Source organism: Lonchura striata, chromosome 28, assembly GCF_046129695.1.
Source record: "Lonchura striata isolate bLonStr1 chromosome 28, bLonStr1.mat, whole genome shotgun sequence".
Taxonomy (NCBI): Eukaryota; Metazoa; Chordata; class Aves; order Passeriformes; family Estrildidae; genus Lonchura; species Lonchura striata.
Window position 1 is genome coordinate 854,667 of NC_134630.1, and position 23,595 is coordinate 878,261.

Here is a 23,595-nt window from a genome sequence, read left to right on the forward strand (position 1 = left end):
AGGGCCCCCTGGCTATGGGATGGGCCCTGGCTGCAATCAATCATTATATCGAAGGATGGATCGCAGAACGAAGTTTTCCGTACCTCATAATTGTGCTGCCCTGATACATCCAAGGGAGCCCTACAAAGTGACATCAGGAACCTGGACTGGTGAGTTTTCTTTCCCAGGGAAAATGGCCAAAGGTTGTGCCCCAGGGGCTCCTGGCCCTGGGATGGGACCTGAGTGCAAATATTCTTAAATCGAAGGATGAAACCCAGACCGAAGTTGTCCCCTCCTCAAACTTGTGCCGCCCTGATAGACCCAAGGGAGCCCTACAAACTGACATCAGGAACCTGGACTGGTGAGTTTTCATTCCCAGGGAAAAAGGACAAAGGATGTGCACTGGGGCACCTGGCCCTGGGCTAGCACCTGACTGCAAAAAATCCATATATTGAAGGATGCACCCCAGACCGAAGTTGTCCCCACCTCAAAATTGTGCTGCCCTGATAGACCCAAGGGAGGCCTAGAAACTGACATCAGCAACCTGGACTGGTGAGTTGTATTTCACATGGAATATGGCCAAAAGATGTGCCGAGGGGCCCCTAGACCTGGGTTGTGACCTAACTGCAAAAAATCCATACATCGAAAGATGTACCCTAGACCGAAATTGTCCACTCCTCAAGGTTCTTCTGCCCTGATAGACTCAAGGGAGCCCTACAAACTGACATCAGCAACCTGGACTGGTGAGTTTTCTTTCCCAGGGAAAAAGGACAAAGGATGTGCACTGGGGCACCTGGCCCTGGGCTAGCACCTGACTGCAAAAAATCCATATATTGAAGGATGCACCCCAGACCGAAGTTGTCCCCACCTCAAAATTGTGCTGCCCTGATAGACCCAAGGGAGGCCTAGAAACTGACATCAGCAACCTGGACTGGTGAGTTGTATTTCACATGGAATATGGCCAAAAGATGTGCCGAGGGGCCCCTAGACCTGGGTTGTGACCTAACTGCAAAAAATCCATACATCGAAAGATGTACCCTAGACCGAAATTGTCCACTCCTCAAGGTTCTTCTGCCCTGATAGACTCAAGGGAGCCCTACAAACTGACATCAGCAACCTGGACTGGTGAGTTTTCTTTCCCAGGGAAATTGGCCAAAGGATGTGCCCAGGGGCCCCTGGGTCTGGGCTGGGACTGGAGTTCAAAAAGTCAATACATCGAAGGATGGACCCCAGACCGACGTTGCCCCCACCTCAAACTTGTGCTGCCGTGATAGACCCAAGTGAGCCCTACATACTGACATCAGGAACCTGGACTGGTGTGTTTTCTTTCCCAGGGAAAATGGCCAAAGGATGTGCCCAGGGGCCCCTGGCTTTGGGCTGGGACAGGAGTTCAAAATGTCAATACATCGAAGGATGTAACCCAGACCGACGTTGCCCCCACCTCAAACTTGTGCTGCCCTGATATACCTAAGTGAGCGCTACAAAATGACATCAGGAACCTGGACTGGTATGTTTTCTTTCCCAGGGAAAATGGCCAAAGATGTGCACTGGGGCCCCGAGCCCTGGGTTGGGACCAGACTTCAAAAATCCTTATGTCGAAGGATGGATCGCAGACTAAAGTTGTCCCCTCCTCAAGATTCTTCTGCCCTGATAGACCCAAAGGTTCCCTACAAACTGACATCAGGAACCAGGAAAGGTCAGTTTTCTTTCCTAGGGAAAATTGCCAAAGGTTGTACACAGGGGCCCCTGGGCCTGGGCTGGGAACTCACTGCAAAAAATCCTTATATCGGAGGATGGATCGCAGACCGAAGTTTTCCGTACCTCATAATTGTGCTGCCCTGATAGACCCAAGGGAGCCCTACAAACTGACATCAGCAACCTGGACTGGTGAGTTTTCTTTCCCAGGGAAAATGGCCAAAGGATGTGCCCAGGGGTCCCTGGCCCTGGGCTGGAACCTCACTGCAAAAAATCATTATATCGAAGGATGGATAACAGACCAAAATTGTCCCCTCCTCAAACTTGTGCCGCCCTGATAGACCCAAGGGAGCCCTACAAACTGACATCAGGAACCTTGGCTGGTGAGTTGTATTTCGCATGGAAAATGGCCAAAGGATGTGCCCTGGGGCTCCTGGCCCTGGGGTGGGACCTCACTGCAAAGAATCCATACATCGAAGGATGGACCCTAGACCGAAGTTGTCCCCTCCGCAAGGTTCTTCTGCCCTGATAGACCCAAGGGAGCCCTACAAAGTGACATCAGGAACCTGGACTGGTGAGTTTTCTTTCCCATGGAAAATCGCCAGAGGTTGTGCCCAGGGGCTCCTGGCCCTGGGATGGGCCCTGACTGCAAAGAATCCTTATATCGAAGGATGGACCCCAGACCGAAGTTGTCCCTACCTAAACTTGTGCTGCCCTGATAGACCCAATGGAGCCCTACAAACTGACATCAGCAACCTGGACTGGTGAGTTGTATTTCGCATTGAAAATGGCCAAAGGATGTGCCCAGGGGCCCCTGGCCCTGGGCTGGGCACCTGACTGCAAAATATCCATACATCGAAGGATGGACCCCAGACCGAAGTTGTCCCCATCTCATACTTGTGCTGCCCTGATAGAGCCAAGTGATCCCTACAAACTGACATCAGGAATCTGGACTGGTGAGTTTTCTTTCCCAGGGAAATTGGCCAAAGGATGTGCCCAGGGGCCCCTGGCCCTGGGCTGGAACCTGACCCCGAAAAATCCATACATCGAAGGATGGACCCTAGACCAAAGTTGTCCCCTCCTTAAGGTTCTTCTGCCCTGATAGACCCAAGGGAGCCCTACAAAGTGACATCAGGAAGCTGGACTGGTGAGTTGTATTTCGCATGGAAAATGGCCAAAGATTTGCACAGGGGCGCCTGGCGCTGAGCTGTGACCTTAATGCAAGAAATCCATATATCGAAGAATGGACCACAGACCGAACTAGTCCCCGCCTCAAACTTGTGCTGCCCTGATAGACCCAAGGGAGGCCTACAAACTGACATCAGGAACCTGGACTGGTGAGTTGTATTTCGCATGGAAAATGGCCAAAGGATGTGCCCAGGGGCCCCAAGCACAGGGCTGGGCACCTGATTGCAAAATATCCATATATCGAAGGATGGACCCTTGACCGAAGTTGTCCCCTACTCAAGGTTCTTCTGCCCTGATAGACCCAAGGGAGCCCTACAAAGTGACATCAGGAACCTGGACTGGTGAGTTTTCTTTCAAAGGGAAAATCGCCAAAGGTTGTGCATAGGGGCTCCTGGCCCTGGGATGGGGCCTGACTGCAAAAAATCATTATATCGAAGGATGGAGCCCAGACCGAGGTTTTCCGTACCACATAATTGTGCTGCCCTGATACATCCAAGGGAACCCTACAAACTGACATCAGGAACCTGGACTGGTGAGTTTTCTTTCCCAGGGAAAATGGCCAAAGGTTTTGCCCAGGGGCTCCTTGCCCTGGGCTGGAGCCTCACTGCAAAAAATCCATAAATCGAAGGATGGACCCTTGACCGAAGTTGTCCCCTCCGCAAGGTTCTTCTGCCCTGATAGACCCAAGGGAGCCCTAAAAAGTGACATCAGGAAGCTGGACTGGTGAGTTTTCTTTCCCAGGGAAAATCGCCAAAGGATGTGCCCAGGGGCTCCTGGCCCAGGGACGGTCCCTGACTGCAAAAAATCAATATATTGAAGGATGTACCCCAGACCGAGGTTGTCCCTACCTAAACTTGTGCTGCCCTGATAGAGCCAAGTGATCCCTACAAACTGACATCAGCAACCTGGACTGTTGAGTTTTCTTTCAAAGGGAAAATGGCCAAAGGATGTGCCCAGGGGCCCCTGGCCCTGGGCTGGGCACCTGACTGCAAAATATCCATACATCGAAGGATGGACCCCAGACTGAAGTTGTCCCCATCTCATACTTGTGCTGCCCTGATAGAGCCAAGTGATCCCTACAAACTGACATCAGGAATCTGGACTGGTGAGTTTTCTTTCCCAGGGAAATTGGCCAAAGGATGTGCCCAGGGGCCCCTGGCCCTGGGCTGGAACCTGACCCCGAAAAATCCATACATCGAAGGATGGACCCTAGACCAAAGTTGTCCCCTCCTTAAGGTTCTTCTGCCCTGATAGACCCAAGGGAGCCCTACAAAGTGACATCAGGAAGCTGGACTGGTGAGTTTTCGTTCCCAGGGAAATTGGCCGAAGGATGTGCCCAGGGGCCCCTGGGTCTGGGCTGGGACTGGAGTTCAAAATGTCAATACATTGAAGGATGGAACCCAGACCGACGTTGCCCCCACCTCAAACTTGTGCTGCCGTGATAGACCCAAGTGAGCCCTACATACTGACATCAGGAACCTGGACTGGTGTGTTTTCTTTCCCAGGGAAAATGGCCAAAGGATGTGCCCAGGGGCCCCTGGCTTTGGGCTGGGACAGGAGTTCAAAATGTCAATACATCGAAGGATGTAACCCAGACCGATGTTGCCCCCGCCTCGAACTTGTGCTGCCCTGATATACCCAAGGGAGCGCTACGAAATGACATCAGGAACCTGGACTGGTGTGTTTTCTTTCCCAGGGAAAATGGCCAAAGATGTGCACTGGGGCCCCGAGCCCTGGGTTGGGACCGGACTTCAAAAATCCTTATGTCGAAGGATGGATCGCAGACTAAAGTTTTCCCCTCCTCAAGATTCTTCTGCCCTGATAGACCCAAGGGTTCCCTACAAACTGACATCAGGAACCAGGAAAGGTGAGTTTTCTTTCCCAGGGAAAATTGCCAAAGGTTGTACCCAGGGGCCCCTGGGCCTGGGCTGGGAACTCACTGCAAAAAATCCTTATATCGGAGGATGGATCGCAGACCGAAGTTTTCCGTACCTCATAATTGTGCTGCCCAGATAGACCCAAGGGAGCCCTACAAACTGACATCAGGAAGCTGGACTGGTGAATTTTCTTTCCCAGGGAAATTGGCCAAAGGATGTGCCCAGGGGCCCCTGGCTCTGGGCTGGGACTGGAGTTCAAAAAGTCAATACATCGAAGGATGGACCCCAGACCGACGTTGCCCCCACCTCAAACTTGTGCTGCCCTGATAGACCCAAGGGAGCCCTACAAACTGACATCAGGAACCAGGAAAGGTGAGTTTTCTTTCCCAGGGAAATTGGCCAAAGGATGTGCCCAGGGGTCCCTGGCCCTGGGCTGGAACCTCACTGCAAAAAATCATTATATCGAAGGATGGATAACAGACCAAAATTGTCCCCTCCTCAAAGTTGTGCTGCCCTGATAGACCCAAGGGAGCCCTACAAACTGACATCAGGAACCTTGGCTGGTGAGTTGTATTTTGCATGGAAAATGGTCAAAGGATGTGCCCGGGGGCTCCTGGCCCTGGGGTGGGACCTCACTGCAAAGAATCCATACATCGAAGGATGGACCCTAGACCGAAGTTGTCCCCTCCTCAAGGTTCTTCTGCCCTGATAGACCCAAGGGAGCCCTACAAAGTGACATCAGGAACCTGGACTGGTGAGTTTTCTTTCCCATGGAAAATCGCCAGAGGTTGTGCCCAGGGGCTCCTGGCCCTGGGATGGGCCCTGACTGCAAAGAATCCTTATATCGAAGGATGGACCCCAGACCGAAGTTGTCCCTACCTAAACTTGTGCTGCCCTGATAGACCCAATGGAGCCCTACAAACTGACATCAGCAGCCTGGACTGGTGAGTTGTATTTCGCATTGAAAATGGCCAAAGGATGTGCCCAGGGGCCCCTGGCCCTGGGCTGGGCACCTGACTGCAAAATATCCATACATCGAAGGATGGACCCCAGACCGAAGTTGTCCCCATCTCATACTTGTGCTGCCCTGATAGAGCCAAGTGATCCCTACAAACTGACATCAGGAATCTGGACTGGTGAGTTTTCTTTCCCAGGGAAATTGGCCAAAGGATGTGCCCAGGGGCCCCTGGCCCTGGGCTGGAACCTGACCCCGAAAAATCCATACATCGAAGGATGGACCCTAGACCAAAGTTGTCCCCTCCTTAAGGTTCTTCTGCCCTGATAGACCCAAGGGAGCCCTACAAAGTGACATCAGGAAGCTGGACTGGTGAGTTGTATTTCGCATGGAAAATGGCCAAAGATTTGCCCAGGGGCGCCTGGCCCTGAGCTGTGACCTGAATGCAAAAAATCCTTATATCAAAGTATGGAGCCCAGACCGAAGTTGTCCCCTCCTCAAACTTGTGGTGCCCTGATAAACCGAAGGGAGCCCTACAAACTGACATCAGGAACCTGGACTGGTGTGTTTTCTTTCCCAGGGAAAATGGCCAAAGGATGTACCCAAGGGCCCCTGGCCCTGGGCTGGGCCATGACTGCAAGAAATCCTTATATCGAAGGATGGAGCCCAGACCGAGGTTTTCTGTACCACATAATTGTGCTGCCCTGATACATCCAAGGGAGCCCTACAAACTGACATCAGGAACCTGGACTGGTGAGTTTTCTTTCCCAGGGAAAATGGCCAAAGGTTTTGCCCAGGGGCTCCTTGCCCTGGGCTGGAGCATCACTGCAAAAAATCCATAAATCGAAGGATGGACCCTAGACCGAAGTTGTCCCCTCCGCAAGGTTCTTCTGCCATGATAGACCCAAGGGAGCCCTACAAACTGACATCAGGACCTGGACTGGTGAGTTTTCTTTCCCATGGAAAATCGCCAGAGGTTGTGCCCAGGGGCTCCTGGCCCTGGGATGGGCCCTGCCTGCAAAGAATCCTTATATCGAAGGATGGACCCCAGACCGAAGTTGTCCCTACCTAAACTTGTGCTGCCCTGATAGACCCAATGGAGCCCTACAAACTGACATCAGCAACCTGGACTGGTGAGTTGTATTTCGCATTGAAAATGGCCAAAGGATGTGCCCAGGGGCCCCTGGCCCTGGGCTGGGCACCTGACTGCAAAATATCAATACATCAAAGGATGGACCCCAGACCGAAGTTGTCCCCATCTCATACTTGTGCTGCCCTGATAGAGCCAAGGGAGCCCTACAAAGTGACATCAGGAACCTGGACTGGTGAGTTTTCTTTCCCAGGGAAATTGGCCAAAGGATGTGCCCAGGGGCCCCTGGCCCTGGGCTGGAACCTGACCCCGAAAAATCCATACATCGAAGGATGGACCCTAGACCAAAGTTGTCCCCTCCTTAAGGTTCTTCTGCCCTGATAGACCCAAGGGAGCCCTACAAAGTGACATCAGGAAGCTGGACTGGTGAGTTGTATTTCGCATGGAAAATGGCCAAAGATTTGCCCAGGGTCGCCTGGCCCTGAGCTGTGACCTTAATGCAAGAAATCCATATATCGAAGAATGGACCACAGACCGAACTAGTCCCCGCCTCAAACTTGTGCTGCCCTGATAGACCCAAGGGAGGCCTACAAACTGACATCAGGAACCTGGACTGGTGAGTTGTATTTCGCATGGAAAATGGCCAAAGGATGTGCCCAGGGGCCCCAAGCACAGGGCTGGGCACCTGATTGCAAAATATCCATATATCGAAGGATGGACCCTTGACCGAAGTTGTCCCCTACTCAAGATTCTTCTGCCCTGATAGACCCAAGGGAGCCCTACAAAGTGACATCAGGAACCTGGACTGGTGAGTTTTCTTTCAAAGGGAAAATCGCCAAAGGTTGTGCATAGGGGCTCCTGGCCCTGGGATGGGGCCTGACTGCAAAAAATCATTATATCGAAGGATGGAGCCCAGACCGAGGTTTTCCGTACCACATAATTGTGCTGCCCTGATACATCCAAGGGAACCCTACAAACTGACATCAGGAACCTGGACTGGTGAGTTTTCTTTCCCAGGGAAAATGGCCAAAGGTTTTGCCCAGGGGCTCCTTGCCCTGGGCTGGAGCCTCACTGCAAAAAATCCATAAATCGAAGGATGGACCCTTGACCGAAGTTGTCCCCTCCGCAAGGTTCTTCTGCCCTGATAGACCCAAGGGAGCCCTAAAAAGTGACATCAGGAAGCTGGACTGGTGAGTTTTCTTTCCCAGGGAAAATCGCCAAAGGTTGTGCCCAGGGGCTCCTGGCCCTGGGACGGTCCCTGACTGCAAAAAATCAATATATTGAAGGATGTACCCCAGACCGAGGTTGTCCCTACCTAAACTTGTGCTGCCCTGATAGACCCAAGGGAGCCCTACAAACTGACATCAGCAACCTGGACTGTTGAGTTTTCTTTCAAAGGGAAAATGGCCAAAGGATGTGCCCAGGGGCCCCTGGCCCTGGGCTGCTACCTCACTGCAAAGAATCCTTATATCGAAGGATGGATAGCAGACCAATGTTGTCCCCTCCTCAAGGTTCTTCTTCCCTGATAGACCCAAGGGAGCCCTACGAAGTGACATCAGGAACCTGGACTGGTGAGTTTTCTTTCGCAGGGAAAATCGCGAATGGTTGTGCCGAGGGGGTCCCGGCCCTGGGATGGGTCCTGACTGCAAAAAATCATTATATCGAAGGATGGATCGCAGACCGAAGTTGTTCCCCCCTGAAACTTGTGCTGCCCAGATAGACCCAAGGGAGCCCTACAAACTGACATCAGGAAGCTGGACTGGTGAATTTTCTTTCCCAGGGAAAATGGCCAAAGGATGTGCCCAGGGGCCCCTGGCTCTGGGCTGGGACTGGAGTTCAAAAAGTAAATACATCGAAGGATGGAACCCAGACCAACGTTGCCCCCACCTCAAACTTGTGCTGCCCTGATAGACCCAAGTGAGCCCTACATACTGACATCAGGAACCTGGACTGGTGTGTTTTCTTTCCCAGGGAAAATGGCCAAAGGATGTGCCCAGGGGCCCCTGGCTCTGGGCTGGGACTGGAGTTCAAAAATCAATACTTCAAAGGATGGACTCCATACCGATGTTGCCCCCACCTCAAGCTTGTGATGCCCTTATAGACCCAAGTGAGCCCTACAAACTGACATCAGGAACCTGGACTGGTGTGTTTTCTTTCCCAGGGAAAATGGCCAAAGGATGTGCACTGGTGCCCCGAGCACTGGGTTGGGACCAGACTGCAAAAAATCCTTATGTCGAAGGATGGATCGCAGACTAAAGTTGTCCCCTCCTCAAGATTCTTCTGCCCTGATAGACCCAAGGGAGCCCTACAAACTGACATCAGCAACCTGGACTGGTGAGTTTTCTTTCCTAGGGAAAATTGCCAAAGGATGTGCCCAGGGGCCCCTGGGCCTGGGCTGGGAACTCACTGCAAAAAATCCTTATATCGGAGGATGGATCGCAGACCGAAGTTTTCCGTACCTCATAATTGTGCTGCCCTGATAGACCCAAGGGAGCCCTACAAACTGACATCAGGAACCAGGAAAGGTGAGTTTTCTTTCCCAGGGAAATTGGCCAAAGGATGTGCCCAGGGGTCCCTGGCCCTGGGCTGGAACCTCACTGCAAAAAATCATTATATCGAAGGATGGATAACAGACCAAAATTGTCCCCTCCTCAAAATTGTTCTGCCCTGATAGACCCAAGGGAGCCCTACAAACTGACATCAGGAACCTTGGCTGGTGAGTTGTATTTTGCATGGAAAATGGCCAAAGGATGTGCCCTGGGGCTCCTGGCCCTGGGGTGGGACCTCACTGCAAAGAATACATACATCGAAGGATGGACCCTAGACCGAAATTGTCCCATCCTCAAGGTTCTTCTGCCCTGATAGACCCAAGGGAGCCCTACAAAGTGACATCAGGAACCTGGACTGGTGAGTTTTCTTTCCCAGGGAAAATCGCCAAAGGTTGTGCCCAGGGGATCCTGGCCCTGGGATGGGCCCTGACTGCAAAGAATCCTTATATCGAAGGATGGACCCCAGACCGAAGTTGTCCCTACCTATACTTGTGCTGCCCTGATAGACCCAATGGAGCCCTACAAACTGACATCAGCAACCTGGACTGGTGAGTTGTATTTCGCATTGAAAATGGCCAAATGATGTGCCCAGGGGCCCCTGGCCCTGGGCTGGGCACCTGACTGCAAAATATCCATACATCGAAGGATGGACCCCAGACCGAAGTTGTCCCCATCTCATACTTGTGCTGCCCTGATAGAGCCAAGTGATCCCTACAAACTGGCATCAGGAATCTGGACTGGTGAGTTTTCTTTCCGAGAGATAATGGCCAAAGGATGTGCCCAGGGGCTCCTGGCACTGGGCTGGGACCTCACTGCAAAAAATCCATACATCGAAGGATGGACCCGAGACCGACGTTGCCCCCACCTCAAACTTGGGCTGCCCTGATAGACCCAAGGGAGCCCTACAAAGTGACATCAGCAACCTGGACTGGTGAGTTTTCTTTCCCAGGGAAAATGGCCAAAGGATGTGCCCAGGGGCCCCAAGCACAGGGCTGGGACCTGACTCCAAAATATCCATACATCGAAGGATGGATCATAGACCGAAGTTGTCCCCTCCTCAAGGTTCTTCGGTCCAGATAGACCCAAGGGAGCCCTACAAAGTGACATCAGGAACCTGGACTGGTGAGTTTTCTTTCCCAGGGAAAATGGCCAAAGGATGTGCTCAGGGGCCCCTGACTCTGGGTGGCACCTGACTGCAAAAAATCCTTATATCGAAGGATGGATCGCAGACCGAAATTTTCCGTACCTCATAATTGTGCTACCCTGATGCATCCAAGGGAGCCCTACAAACTGACATCAGGAACCTGGACTGGTGAGTTTTCTTTCCCAGGGAAAATGGCCAAAGGATGTGCCCAGGGTCTCCTGGCCCTGGGATGGGGCCTGACTGCAAAAAATCATTATATCGAAGGATGGACCCCACACCCAAGTTGTACCCTCCTCAAACTAGTGCCGCCCTGATAGACCCAAGGGAGCCCTACAAACTGATATCAGGAACCGGGACTGGTGTGTTTTCTTTCCCAGGGAAAATTGCCAAAGGATGTGCCCAGAGGCCCCTGGCTCTGGGCTGGGACTGGAGTTCAAAAATCAATACATCGAAGGATGGACTCCAGACCGATGTTGCCCCCACCTCAAACTTGTGATGCCCTTATAGACGTAAGTGAGCCCTACAAACTGACATCAGGAACCTGGACTGGTGTGTTTTCTTTCCCAGGGAAAATGGCCAAAGGATGTGCACTGGTGCCCCGAGCACTGGGTTGGGACCAGACTGCAAAAAATCCTTATGTCGAAGTATGGATCTCAGACTAAAGTTGTCCCCTCCTCAAGATTCTTCTGCCCTGATAGACCCAAAGGAGCCCTACAAACTGACATCAGCAACGTGGACTGGTGAGTTTTCTTTCCTAGGGAAAATTGCCAAAGGATGTGCCCAGGGGCCAATGGCCGAGGGCTGGAGCCTCACTGCAAAAAATCCTGATATCGAAGGATGGATTGCAGAACGATGTTTTCCGTACCTCAAAATTGTGCTGCCCTGATACATCTAAAGGGAGCCCTACAAACTCACATCAGCAACCTGGACTGGTGTGTTTTCTTTCCCAGGGAAAATCGCCAAATGTTGTGCCCAGGGGCTCCTGGCCCTGGGATGGGACCTCACTGCAAGAAATCCATATATCGAAGGATGGACCCCAGACCGAACTAGTCCCCGCCTCAAACTTGTGCTGCCCTGATAGACCCAAGGGAGGCCTACAAACTGACATCAGGAACCTGGACTGGTGAGTTATATTTCGCATGGAAAATGGCCAAAGGATGTGCCCAGGGGCCCCAAGCACAGGGCTGGGCACCTGATTGCAAAATATCCATATATCGAAGGATGGACCCTTGACCGAAGTTGTCCCCTCCTCAAGATTCTTCTGCCCTGATAGAGCCAAGGGAGCCCTACAAAGTGACATCAGGAACCTGGACTGGTGAGTTTTCTTTCAAAGGGAAAATCCGCAAAGGTTGTGCCTAGGGGCTCCTGGCCCTGGGATGGGGCCTGACTGCAAAAAATCATTATATCGAAGGATGGAACGCAGACCAAAGTTGTTCCCTCCTGAAAATTGTGCTGCCCTGATAGACCCAAAAGAGCCGTACAAACTGACATCAGGAAGCATGACTGTTGAGTTTTCTTTCCCAGGGAAAATGGCCAAAGACTTGCCCAGGGGCGCCTGGCCCTGAGCTGTGACCTGAATGCAAAAAATCCTTATATCAAAGTATGGAGCCCAGACCGAAGTTGTCCCCTCCTCAAACTTGTGGTGCCCTGATAAACCGAAGGGAGCCCTACAAACTGACATCAGTAACCTGGACTGGTGTGTTTTCTTTCCCAGGGAAAATGGCCAAAGGATGTACCCAGGGGCCCCTGGCCCTGGGCTGGGGCGTGACTGCAAAAAATCCTTATATCGAAGGATGGAGCCCAGACCGAGGTTTTCCGTACCAGATAATTGTGCTGCCCTGATACATCCAAGGGAGCCCTACAAACTGACATCAGGAACCTGGACTGGTGAGTTTTCTTTCCCAGGGAAAATGGCCAAAGGTTTTGCCCAGGGGCTCCTTGCCCTGGGCTGGAGCCTCACTGCAAAAAATCCATAAATCGAAGGATGGACCCTTGACCGAAGTTGTCCCCTCCGCAAGGTTCTTCTGCCCTGATAGACCCAAGGGAGCCCTAAAAAGTGAGATCATGGACCTGGACTGGTGAGTTTTCTTTCCCAGGGAAAATCGCCAAAGGATGTGCCCAGGGGCTCCTGGCCCTGGGATGGGCCCTGACTGCAAAAAATTAATATATTGAAGGATGTACCCCAGACCGAGGTTGTCCCTACCTAAACTTGTGCTGCCCTGATAGACCCAAGGGAGCCCTACAAACTGACATCAGGAAGCTGGACTGGTGAGTTTTCTTTCCCAGGGAAAATGGCCAAAGATGTGCACTGGGGCCCCTGGCCCTGGGCTGCTACCTCACTGCGAAGAATCCTTATATCGAAGGATGGATAGCAGGCCAATGTTGTCCCCTCCTCAAGGTTTTTCTGCCCTGATAGACCCAAGGGAGCCCTACGAAGTGACATCAGGAACCTGGACTGGTGAGTTTTCTTTCACAGGGAAAATCGCGAATGGTTGTGCCGAGGGGGTCCCGGCCCTGGGATGGGTCCTGACTGCAAAAAATCATTATATCAAAGGATGGATCGCAGACCGAAGTTGTTCCCCACTGAAACTTGTGCTTCCCAGATAGACCCAAGGGAGCCCTACAAACTGACATCAGGAAGTTGGACTGGTGAATTTTCTTTCCCAGGGAAAATGGCCAAAGGATGTGCCCAAGGGCCCCTGGCTATGGGATGGGACCTGGCTGCAATCAATCATTATATCGAAGGATGGATCGCAGAACGAAGTTTTCCGTACCTCATAATTGTGCTGCCCTCATACATCCAAGGGAGCCCTACAAAGTGACATCAGGAACCTGGACTGGTGAGTTTTCTTTCCCAGGGAAAATGGCCAAAGGTTGTGCCCCAGGGGCTCCTGGCCCTGGGATGGGGCCTGAGTGCAAATATTCTTAAATCGAAGGATGAAACCCAGACCGAAGTTGTCCCCACCTCAAACTTGTGCCGCCCTGATAGACCCAAGGGAGCCCTACAAACTGACATCAGGAACCTGGACTGGTGAGTTTTCATTCCCAGGGAAAAAGGACAAAGGGTATGCACTGGGGCACCTGGCCCTGGGCTAGCACCTGACTGGAAAAAATCCATACATCGAAGGATGGACCCCAGACCGAAGCTGTCCCCACCTCAAACTTGTGCTGCCCTGATAGACCCAAGGGAGGCCTAGAAACAGACATCAGCAACCTGGACTGGTGAGTTGTATTTCACATGGAATATGGCCAAAAGATGTGCCGAGGGGCCCCTAGCCCTGGGTTGTGACCTAACTGCAAAAAATCCATACATCGAAAGATGTACCCTAGACCGAAATTGTCCCCTCCTCAAGGTTCTTCTGCCTTAGACCGAAATTGTCCCCTCCTCAAGGTTCTTCTGCCCTGATAGACTCAAGGGAGCCCTTCAAACTGACATCAGCAACCTGGACTGGTGAGTTTTCTTTCCCAGGGAAATTGGCCAAAGGATGTGCCCAGGGGCCCCTGGGTCTGGGCTGGGACTGGAGTTCAAAAAGTCAATACATCGAAGAATGGACCCCAGACCGAAGTTGTCCCCATCTCATACTTGTGCTACCCTGATAGAGCCAAGTGATCCCTACAAACTGACATCAGGAATCTGGACTGGTGAGTTTTCTTTCCCAGAGATAATGGCCAAAGGATGTGCCCAGGGGCCCCTGGCACTGGGCTGGGACCTCACTGCAAAAAATCCATACATCGAAGGATGGACCCCAGACCGAAGTTGTCCCCACCTCAAAATTGGGCTGCACTGATAGACCCAAGGGAGCCCTACAAAGTGACATCAGCAACCTGGACTGGTGAGTTTTCTTTCCCAGGGAAAATGGCCAAAGCATGTGCCCAGGGGCCCCGAGCAAACGGCTGGGACCTGACTCCAAAATATCCATACATCGAAGGATGGATCATAGACCGAAGTTGTCCCCTCCTCAAGGTTCTTCTGTCCAGATAGACCCAAGGGAGCCCTACAAAGTGACATCAGGAACCTGGACTGGTGAGTTTTCTTTCCCAGGGAAAATGGCCAAAGGATGTGCTCAGGGGCCCCTGGATCTGGGTGGCACCTGACTGCAAAAAATCCTTATATCGAAGGATGGATCGCAGACCGAAGTTTTCCGTACCTCATAATTGTGCTACCCTGATGCATCCAAGGGAGCCCTACACACTGACATCAGGAACCTGGACTGGTGAGTTTTCTTACCCAGGGAAAAGGGCCAAAGGATGTGCCCATGGGCTCCTGGCCCTGGGATGGGGCCTGACTGCAAAAAATCATTATATCGAAGGATGGACCCCACACCCAAGTTGTACTCTCCTCAAACTAGTGCCGCCCTGATAGACCCAAGGGAGCCCTACAAACTGACATCAGGAACCTGGACTGGTGAGTTTTCTTTCCCAGGGAAAATTGCCAAAGGATGTGCCCAGGGGCCCCTGGCTCTGGGCTGGGACTGGAGTTCAAAAATCAATACATCGAAGGATGGACTCCAGACCGATATTGCCCCCACCTCAAACTTGTGCTGCCCTGATAGACGTAAGTGAGCCCTACAAACTGACATCAGGAACCTGGACTGGTGTGTTTTCTTTCCCAGGGAAAATGGCCAAAGGATGTGCACTGGTGCCCCGAGCACTGGGTTGGGACCAGACTGCAAAAAATCCTTATATCGAAGGATGGATCTCAGACTAAAGTTGTCCCCTCCTCAAGATTCTTCTGCCCTGATAGACCCAAGGGAGCCCTACAAACTGACATCAGCAACCTGGACTGGTGAGTTTTCCTTCCTAGGGAAAATTGCCAAAGGATGTGCCCAGGGGCCCCTGGCCCTGGGCTGGAGCCTCACTGCAAAAAATCCTGATATCGAAGGATGGATCGCAGAACGAATTTTTCCGTACCTCAAATTTGTGCTGCCGTGATGCATCTAAAGGGAGCCCTACAAACTGACATCAGCAACCTGGACTGGTGTGTTTTCTTTCCCATGGAAAATCGCCAAAGGTTGTGCCCAGAGGCTCCTGGCCCTGGGATGGGACCTCACTGCAAGAAATCCATATATCGAAGGATGGACCCCAGACCGAACTAGTCCCCGCCTCAAAGTTGTGCTGCCCTGATAGACCCAAGGGAGGCCTACAAACTGATATCAGGAACCTGGACTGGTGAGTTTTCTTACCCAGGGAAAATGGCCAAAGGATGTGCCCAGGGGCCCCTGGCACTGGGCTCGGACCTGAGTGCAAAAAATCCTTATATCGAAGAAAGGATCACAGACCGAAGTTGTCCACTAATGAAATCTCTGCTGCCCTGATAGACCCAAGGGAGCCCTACAAACTGACATCAGCAACCTGGACTGGTGAGTTTTCTTTCCCAGGGAAAATGGCCAAAGGATGTGCCCAGGGGCCCCTGGCACTGGGCTCGGACCTGAGTGCAAAATATCCATACATCGAAGGATGGAACCCAGACCGAAGTTGTCCCCTCCTCAAAGTTGTGCTGACCTGATAGATCCAAGGGAGCCCTACAAACTGACATCAGGAACCTGGACTGGTGAGTTTTCTTTCCCAGGGAAAATGGCCAAGGGATGTGCCCAGGGGCCCCTGGCACTGGGCTGGGGCCTGACTGCAAAAAATCCTTATATAGAAGAATGGACCCCCGACTCAAGGTGTCCCCTCCTAAAAGTTGTGCTGCCCTGATAGACCCAAGGGAGCCCTACAAACTCACATCAGGAACCTGGAATGGTGAATTTTCTTTCCCAGGGAAAATGGCCAAAGGATGTGCCCAGGGGCCCCTGGCCCTGGTCTGAGACCTGACTGCAAAGAGTCCTAATATCGAAGGATGGATAGCAGACCAAAGTTGTCCCCTCCTCAAAGTTGTGCTGCCCTGATAGACCCAAGGGAGCCCTACAAACTGACATCAGGAACCTGGACTGGTGAGTTTTCTTTCCCAGGGAAAATGGCCAAAGGATGTGCCCAGGGGCCCCTGACCCCGGGCTGGGGCCTGACTGCAAAGAATCCTTATATCGAAGAATGGATCAGAGGCCAAAGTTGTCCCCTACTCAAAGTTGTGCTGCCCTGATAGACCCAAGGGAGCCCTACAAACTGACATCAGCAACCTGGACTGGTGAGTTTTCTTTCCCAGGGAAAATGGCCAAAGTTTGTTCCCAGAGGCCCCTGGCACTGGGCTCGAACCTGACTGCAAAAACCCCTTATATTCAAGAATGGACCGCAGACCGAAGTTCTCCCCTCCTGAAAGTTGTGCTGCCCTGATAGACCCAAGGGAGCCCTACAAACTGACATCAGCAACCTGGACTGGTGAGTTTTCTTTCCCAGGGAAAATGGCCAAAGGATGTGCCCAGGGGCCCCAGGCACTGGGCTCGGACCTGAATGCAAAAAATCCTTATATCGAAGAATGGATCACAGACCGAAGTTGTCCCCTCCTGAAAACTCTGCTGCCCTGATAGACCCAAGGGAGCCCTACAAACTGACATCAGCAACCTGGACTGGTGAGTTTTCTTTCCCAGGGAAAATGCCCAAAGCATGTGCCCAGGGGCCCCAAGCACAGGGCTGGGACCTGAATGCAAAAAATCCATACATCGAAGGATTGAACCCAGACCGAAGTTGTCCCCTCCTCAAAGTTGTGCTGCCCTGATAGATCCAAGGGAGCCCTACAAACTGACATCAGCAACCTGGACTGGTGAGTTTTCTTTCCCAGGGAAAATGGCCAAAGGATGTGCCCAGGGGCCCCTGGCACTGGGCTGGGACCTGACTGCAAAAAATCCTTATATCGAAGAATGAACCCCCGACTCAAGTTGTCCCCTCCTCAAAGTTGTGCTGCCCTGATAGACCCAAGGGAGCCCTACAAACTCACATCAGGAACCTGGAATGGTGAGTTTTCTTTCCCAGGGAAAATGGCCAAAGGATGTGCCCAGGGGCCCCTGGCCCTGGTCTGGGGCCTGACTGCAAAGAGTCCCTATATCGAAGGATGGATCGCAGACCAATGTTGTCCCCACCTCAAAGTTGTGCTGCCCTGATAGACCCAAGGGAGCCCTACAAACTGACATCAGCAACCTGGACTGGTGAGTTTTCTTTCCCAGGGAAAATCGCCAAAGGTTGTGCCCAGAGGCCCCTGGCACTTGGCTCGAACCTGACTGCAAAAACCCCTTATATTCAAGAATGTATCACAGACCGAAGTTGTCCCCTCCTGAAAGTTGTGCTGCCCTGATAGACACAAGGGAGCCCTACAAACTGACATCAGCAACCTGGACTGCTGAGTTTTCTTTCCCAGGGAAAATCGCCAAAGGTTGTGCCCAGGGGCTCGTGGCCCTGGGCTCGGGCCTGATTATAAAAATCCCTATATCGAAGGATGGATCGCAGACCAAAGTTGCCCCCACCTCAAAATTGTGCTGCCCTGATAGACCCAAGGGAGCCGTACAAAGTGACATCAGGAACCTGGACTGGTGAGTTTTCTTTCCCAGGGAAAATGGCCAAAGGATGTGTCCAGGGGCCCCTGGACCTGGTCTGGGGCCTGACTGCAAAGAATCCTTATATCGAAGGATGGATCGCAGACCAAATATGTCCCCTCCTCAAATTTCTGCTTCCCTGAGAGACCCAAGGGAGCCCTACAAACTGACAACAGGAACCTGGAATGGTGAGTTTTCTTTCCCAGGGAAAATGGCCAAAGGATGTGCCCAGGGGCCCCAAGCAGAGGGCTGGGACCTGACTGCAAAGGATCCTTATATCGAAATTTGGACCCCAAACTGAAGTTGTCCCCTCCTCAAAGTTGTGCTGCCCTGATAGACCCAAGGGAGCCCTACAAACTGACATCAGCAACCTGGACTGGTGAGTTTTCTTTCCCAGGGAAAATGGCCAAAGGATGTGCCCAGGGGCCCCAAGCACAGGGCTGGGACCTGACTGCAAAGGATCCTTATATCGAAATTTGGACCCCAAACTGAAGTTGTCCCCTCCTCAAAGTTGTGCTGCCGTGATAGACACAAGGGAGCCCTACAAACTGATATCAGCAACCTGGACTGGTGAGTTTTCTTTCCCAGGGAAAATGGCCAAAGGATGTGCCCAGGGGCCCCTGGTCCTGGGCTGGACCCTGACTGCAAAGAATCCTTATATCGAAGGATGGACCCCAAACCGAAGTTGTCCCCTCCAGAAACCTCTGCTGCCCTGATAAAGCCAAGGGAGCCCTACAAACTGACATCAGCAACCTGGACTGGTGAGTTTTCTTTCCCAGGGAAAATTGCCAAAGGTTGTGCCCTGGGGTCCCTAGCACTGGGCTGGGGCCTGACTGTAAATAGTCCCTATATCGAACGATGGATCTCAGACCAAATATGTCCCCTCCACAAATTTCTGCTGCCCAGATAGACCCAAGGGAGCCCTACAAACTAACATCAGGAACCTGGACTGGTGAGTTTTCTTTCCCAGGGAAAATGGCCAAAGGATGTGCCCAGGGGCCCCTGGCCCTCGGCTGGGGCCTGACTGCAAACAATCCTTATATCGAAATTTGGAACTCAAACCGAAGTTGTCCCCTCCTGAAACCTCTGCTGCCCTGATAGACCCAAGTGAGCCCTACAAACTGACATCAGCAACCTGGACTGGTGAATTTTCTTTCCCAGGGAAAATGGCCAAAGGATGTGCCCAGGGGCCCCAAGCACAGGGCTGGGACCTGACTGCAAAGGATCCTTATATCGAAATTTGGACCCCAAACTGAAGTTGTCCCCTCCTCAAAGTTGTGCTGCCCTGATAGACCCAAGGGAGCCCTACAAACTGACATCAGCAACCTGGAATGGTGAGTTTTCTTTCCCAGGGAAAATGGCCAAAGGATGTGCCCTGGGGCCCCTAGCACTGGTCTGGAACCTGAATGGAAAAAATCCTTATATCGAAGGATGGACCGCAGACCGAAGTTGTCCCCTCCTCAAATTTCTGTTGCCCTGATAGACCCAAGTGAGCCCTACAAACTGACATCAGCAACCTCGACTGGTGAGTTTTCTTTCCCAGGGAAAATGGCCAAAGGGTGTGGCCAGGGGCCCCTGGCCCTGGGCTGCACCCTGACTGCAAATAATCCTTATATCGAAGGATGGACCCCAGACCGAAGTTGTCCCCTCCTGAAACCTCTGCTGCCCTGATAGACCCAAGGGAGCCCTACAAACTGACATCAGCAACCTGGACTGGTGAGTTTTCTTTCCCAGGGAAAATGGCCAAAGGATGTGCCCAGGGGCCCCTGGCACTGGGCTGGGGCCTGACTGCAAAAAATCCTTATATCGAAGAATGAACCCCCGACTCAAGTTGTCCCCTCCTCAAAGTTGTGCTGCCCTGATAGACCCAAGGGAGCCCTACAAACTCACATCAGGAACCTGGAATGGTGAGTTTTCTTTCCCAGGGAAAATGGCCAAAGGATGTGCCCAGGGGCCCCTGGCCCTGGTCTGGGGCCTGACTGCAAAGAGTCCCTATATCGAAGGATGGATCGCAGACCAATGTTGTCCCCACCTCAAAGTTGTGCTGCCCTGATAGACCCAAGGGAGCCGTACAAACTGACATCAGGAACCTGGACTGGTGAGTTTTCTTTCCCAGGGAAAATGGCCAAAGGATGTGCCCAGGGGCCCCTGGCCCTGGGCTGGGGCCTGAATTCAAAAAATCCTTATATCGAAGGATGGACCCCAGGCCAAAGTTGTCCCCACCTCAAACTTGTGCTGCCCTGATAGACCCAAGTGAGCCCTACAAACTGACATCAGCAACCTGGACTGGTGAGTTTTCTTTCCCAGGGAAAATCGCCAAAGTTTGTGCCCAGAGGCCCCTGGCACTGGGCTCGAACCTGACTGCAAAAACCCCTTATATTCAAGAATGTATCACAGACCGAAGTTGTCCCCTCCTGAAAGTTGTGCTGCCCTGATAGACACAAGGGAGCCCTACAAACTGACATCAGCAACCTGGACTGCTGAGTTTTCTTTCCCAGGGAAAATCGCCAAAGGTTGTGCCCAGGGGCTCGTGGCCCTGGGCTCGGGCCTGACTATAAAAATCCCTATATCGAAGGATGGATCGCAGACCAAAGTTGCCCCCACCTCAAAATTGTGCTGCCCTGATAGACCCAAGGGAGCCGTACAAAGTGACATCAGGAACCTGGACTGGTGAGTTTTCTTTCCCAGGGAAAATGGCCAAAGGATGTGCCCAGGGGCCCCTGGACCTGGTCTGGGGCCTGACTGCAAAGAATCCTTATATCGAAGGATGGATCGCAGACTAAATATGTCCCCTCCTCAAATTTCTGCTTCCCTGATAGACCCAAGGGAGCCCTACAAACTGACAACAGGAACCTGGAATGGTGAGTTTTCTTTCCCAGGGAAAATGGCCAAAGGATGTGCCCAGGGGCCCCAAGCACAGGGCTGGGACCTGACTGCAAAGGATCCTTATATCGAAATTTGGACCCCAAACTGAAGTTGTCCCCTCCTCAAAGTTGTGCTGCCCTGATAGACCCAAGGGAGCCCTACAAACTGATATCAGCAACCTGGACTGGTGAGTTTTCTTTCCCAGGGAAAATGGCCAAAGGATGTGCCCAGGGGCCCCAAGCACAGGGCTGGGACCTGACTGCAAAGGATCCTTATATCGAAATTTGGACCCCAAACTGAAGTTGTCCCCTCCTCAAAGTTGTGCTGCCCTGATAGACCCAAGGGAGCCCTACAAACTGATATCAGCAACCTGGACTGGTGAGTTTTCTTTCCCAGGGAAAATGGCCAAAGGATGTGCCCAGGGGCCCCTGGTCCTGGGCTGGACCCTGAATGCAAAGAATCCTTATATTGAAGGATGGCCCCCAAACCGAAGTTGTCCCCTCCAGAAACCTCTGCTGCCCTGATAAAGCCAAGGGAGCCCTACAAACTGACATCAGCAACCTGGACTGGTGAGTTTTCTTTCCCAGGGAAAATTGCCAAAGGTTGTGCCCTGGGGTCCCTAGCACTGGGCTGGGGCCTGACTGTAAATAGTCCCTATATCGAACGATGGATCTCAGACCAAATATGTCCCCTCCACAAATTTCTGCTGCCCAGATAGACCCAAGGGAGCCCTACAAACTAACATCAGGAACCTGGACTGGTGAGTTTTCTTTCCCAGGGAAAATGGCCAAAGGATGTGCCCAGGGGCCCCTGGCCCTCGGCTGGGGCCTGACTGCAAACAATCCTTATATCGAAATTTGGAACTCAAACCGAAGTTGTCCCCTCCTGAAACCTCTGCTGCCCTGATAGACCCAAGTGAGCCCTACAAACTGACTTCAGCAACCTGGACTGGTGAATTTTCTTTCCCAGGGAAAATGGCCAAAGGATGTGCCCAGGGGCCCCTGGTCCTGAGCTGGGGCCTGACTGCAAATAATCCTTATATCGAAGGATGGAGCCCAGACCGAAGTTGTCGCCATCTCATACTTGTGCTGCCCTGATAGACCCAAGGGAGCCCTACAAACTGACATCAGCAACCTGGACTGGTGAGTTTTCTTTCCCAGGGAAAATGGCCAGAGGATGTGCCCTGGGGCCCCTAGCACTGGTCTGGGACCTGAATGGAAAAAATCCTTATATCGAGGGATGGACCGCAGACCGAAGTTGTCCCCTCCTCAAATTTCTGTTGCCCTGATAGACCCAAGGGAGCCCTACAAACTGACATCAGCAACCTCGACTGGTGAGTTTTCTTTCCCAGGGAAAATGGCCAAAGGGTGTGGCCAGGGGCCCCTGGCCCTGGGCTGCACCCTGACTGCAAATAATCCTTATATCGAAGGATGGACCCCAGACCGAAGTTGTCCCCTCCTGAAACCTCTGCTGCCCTGATAGACCCAAGGGAGCCCTAAAAACTGACATCAGCAACCTGGACTGGTGAGTTTTCTTTCCCATGGTAAATGGCCAAAGGATGTGCCCAGGGGCCCCTGGCACTGGGCTGGGGCCTGACTGCAAAAAATCCTTATATCGAAGAATGAACCCCCGACTCAAATTGTCCCCTCCTCAAAGTTGTGCTGCCCTGATAGACCCAAGGGAGCCCTACAAACTCACATCAGGAACCTGGAATGGTGAGTTTTCTTTCTCAGGGAAAATGGCCAAAGGATGTGCCCAGGGGCCCCTGGCCCTGGTCTGGGGCCTGACTGCAAAGAGTCCCTATATCGAAGGATGGATCGCAGACCAATGTTGTCCCCACCTCAAAGTTGTGCTGCCCTGATAGACCCAAGGGAGCCCTACAAACTGACATCAGGAACCTGGACTGGTGAGTTTTCTTTCCCAGGGAAAATGGCCAAAGGATGTGCCCAGGGGCCCCAGGCACTGGGCTGGGGCCTCACTGCAAATAGTCCCTATATTGAAGGATGGATCGCAGAGCAAAATTGTCCCCTCCTCAAATTTCTGCTGTCCAGATAGACCCAATGGAGCCCTAAAAGCTGACATCAGGAACCTGGACTGGTGAGTTTTCTTTCCCTGGGAAAATGGCCAAAGGATGTGCCCTGGGGACCCTAGCACTGAGCTGGGGCCTGACTGCAAATAGTCCCTATATTGAAGGATGGATCACAGACCAAAATTGTCCCCTCCTCAAATTTCTGCTGCCCAGATAGACCCAAGGCAGCCCAACAAACTAACATCAGCAACCTGGACTGGTGAGTTTTCTTTCCCAGGCAAAATTGCCAAAGGGTGTGCTCAGGGGCCCCTGGCCCTGGGCTGGGACCTGACTGAAAACAATCCTTATATCGAAGGATGGACCCCCGACTGAAGTTGTCCCCTCCTCAAAGTTGTGCTGCACTGATACATCCAAGGGAGCCCTACAAACTCACATCAGGAACCTGGACTGGTGAATTTTCTTTCCCAGGGAAAATGGCCAAAGGATGTGCCCAGTGGGCCCTGGCACTGGGCTGGGGCCTGACTGCAAAGAATTTCTATATCGAAGGATGGACCCCCGACTGAAGTTGTCCCCTCCTCAAAGTTGTGCTGCCCTGATACATCCAAGGGAGCCCTACAAACTCACATCAGGAACCTGGACTGGTGAATTTTCTTTCCCAGGGAAAATGGCCAAAGGATGTGCCCAGGGGCCCCTGACCCCGGGCTGGGGCCTGACTGCAAAGAATCCTTATATCGAAGAATGGATCACAGGCCGAAGTTGTC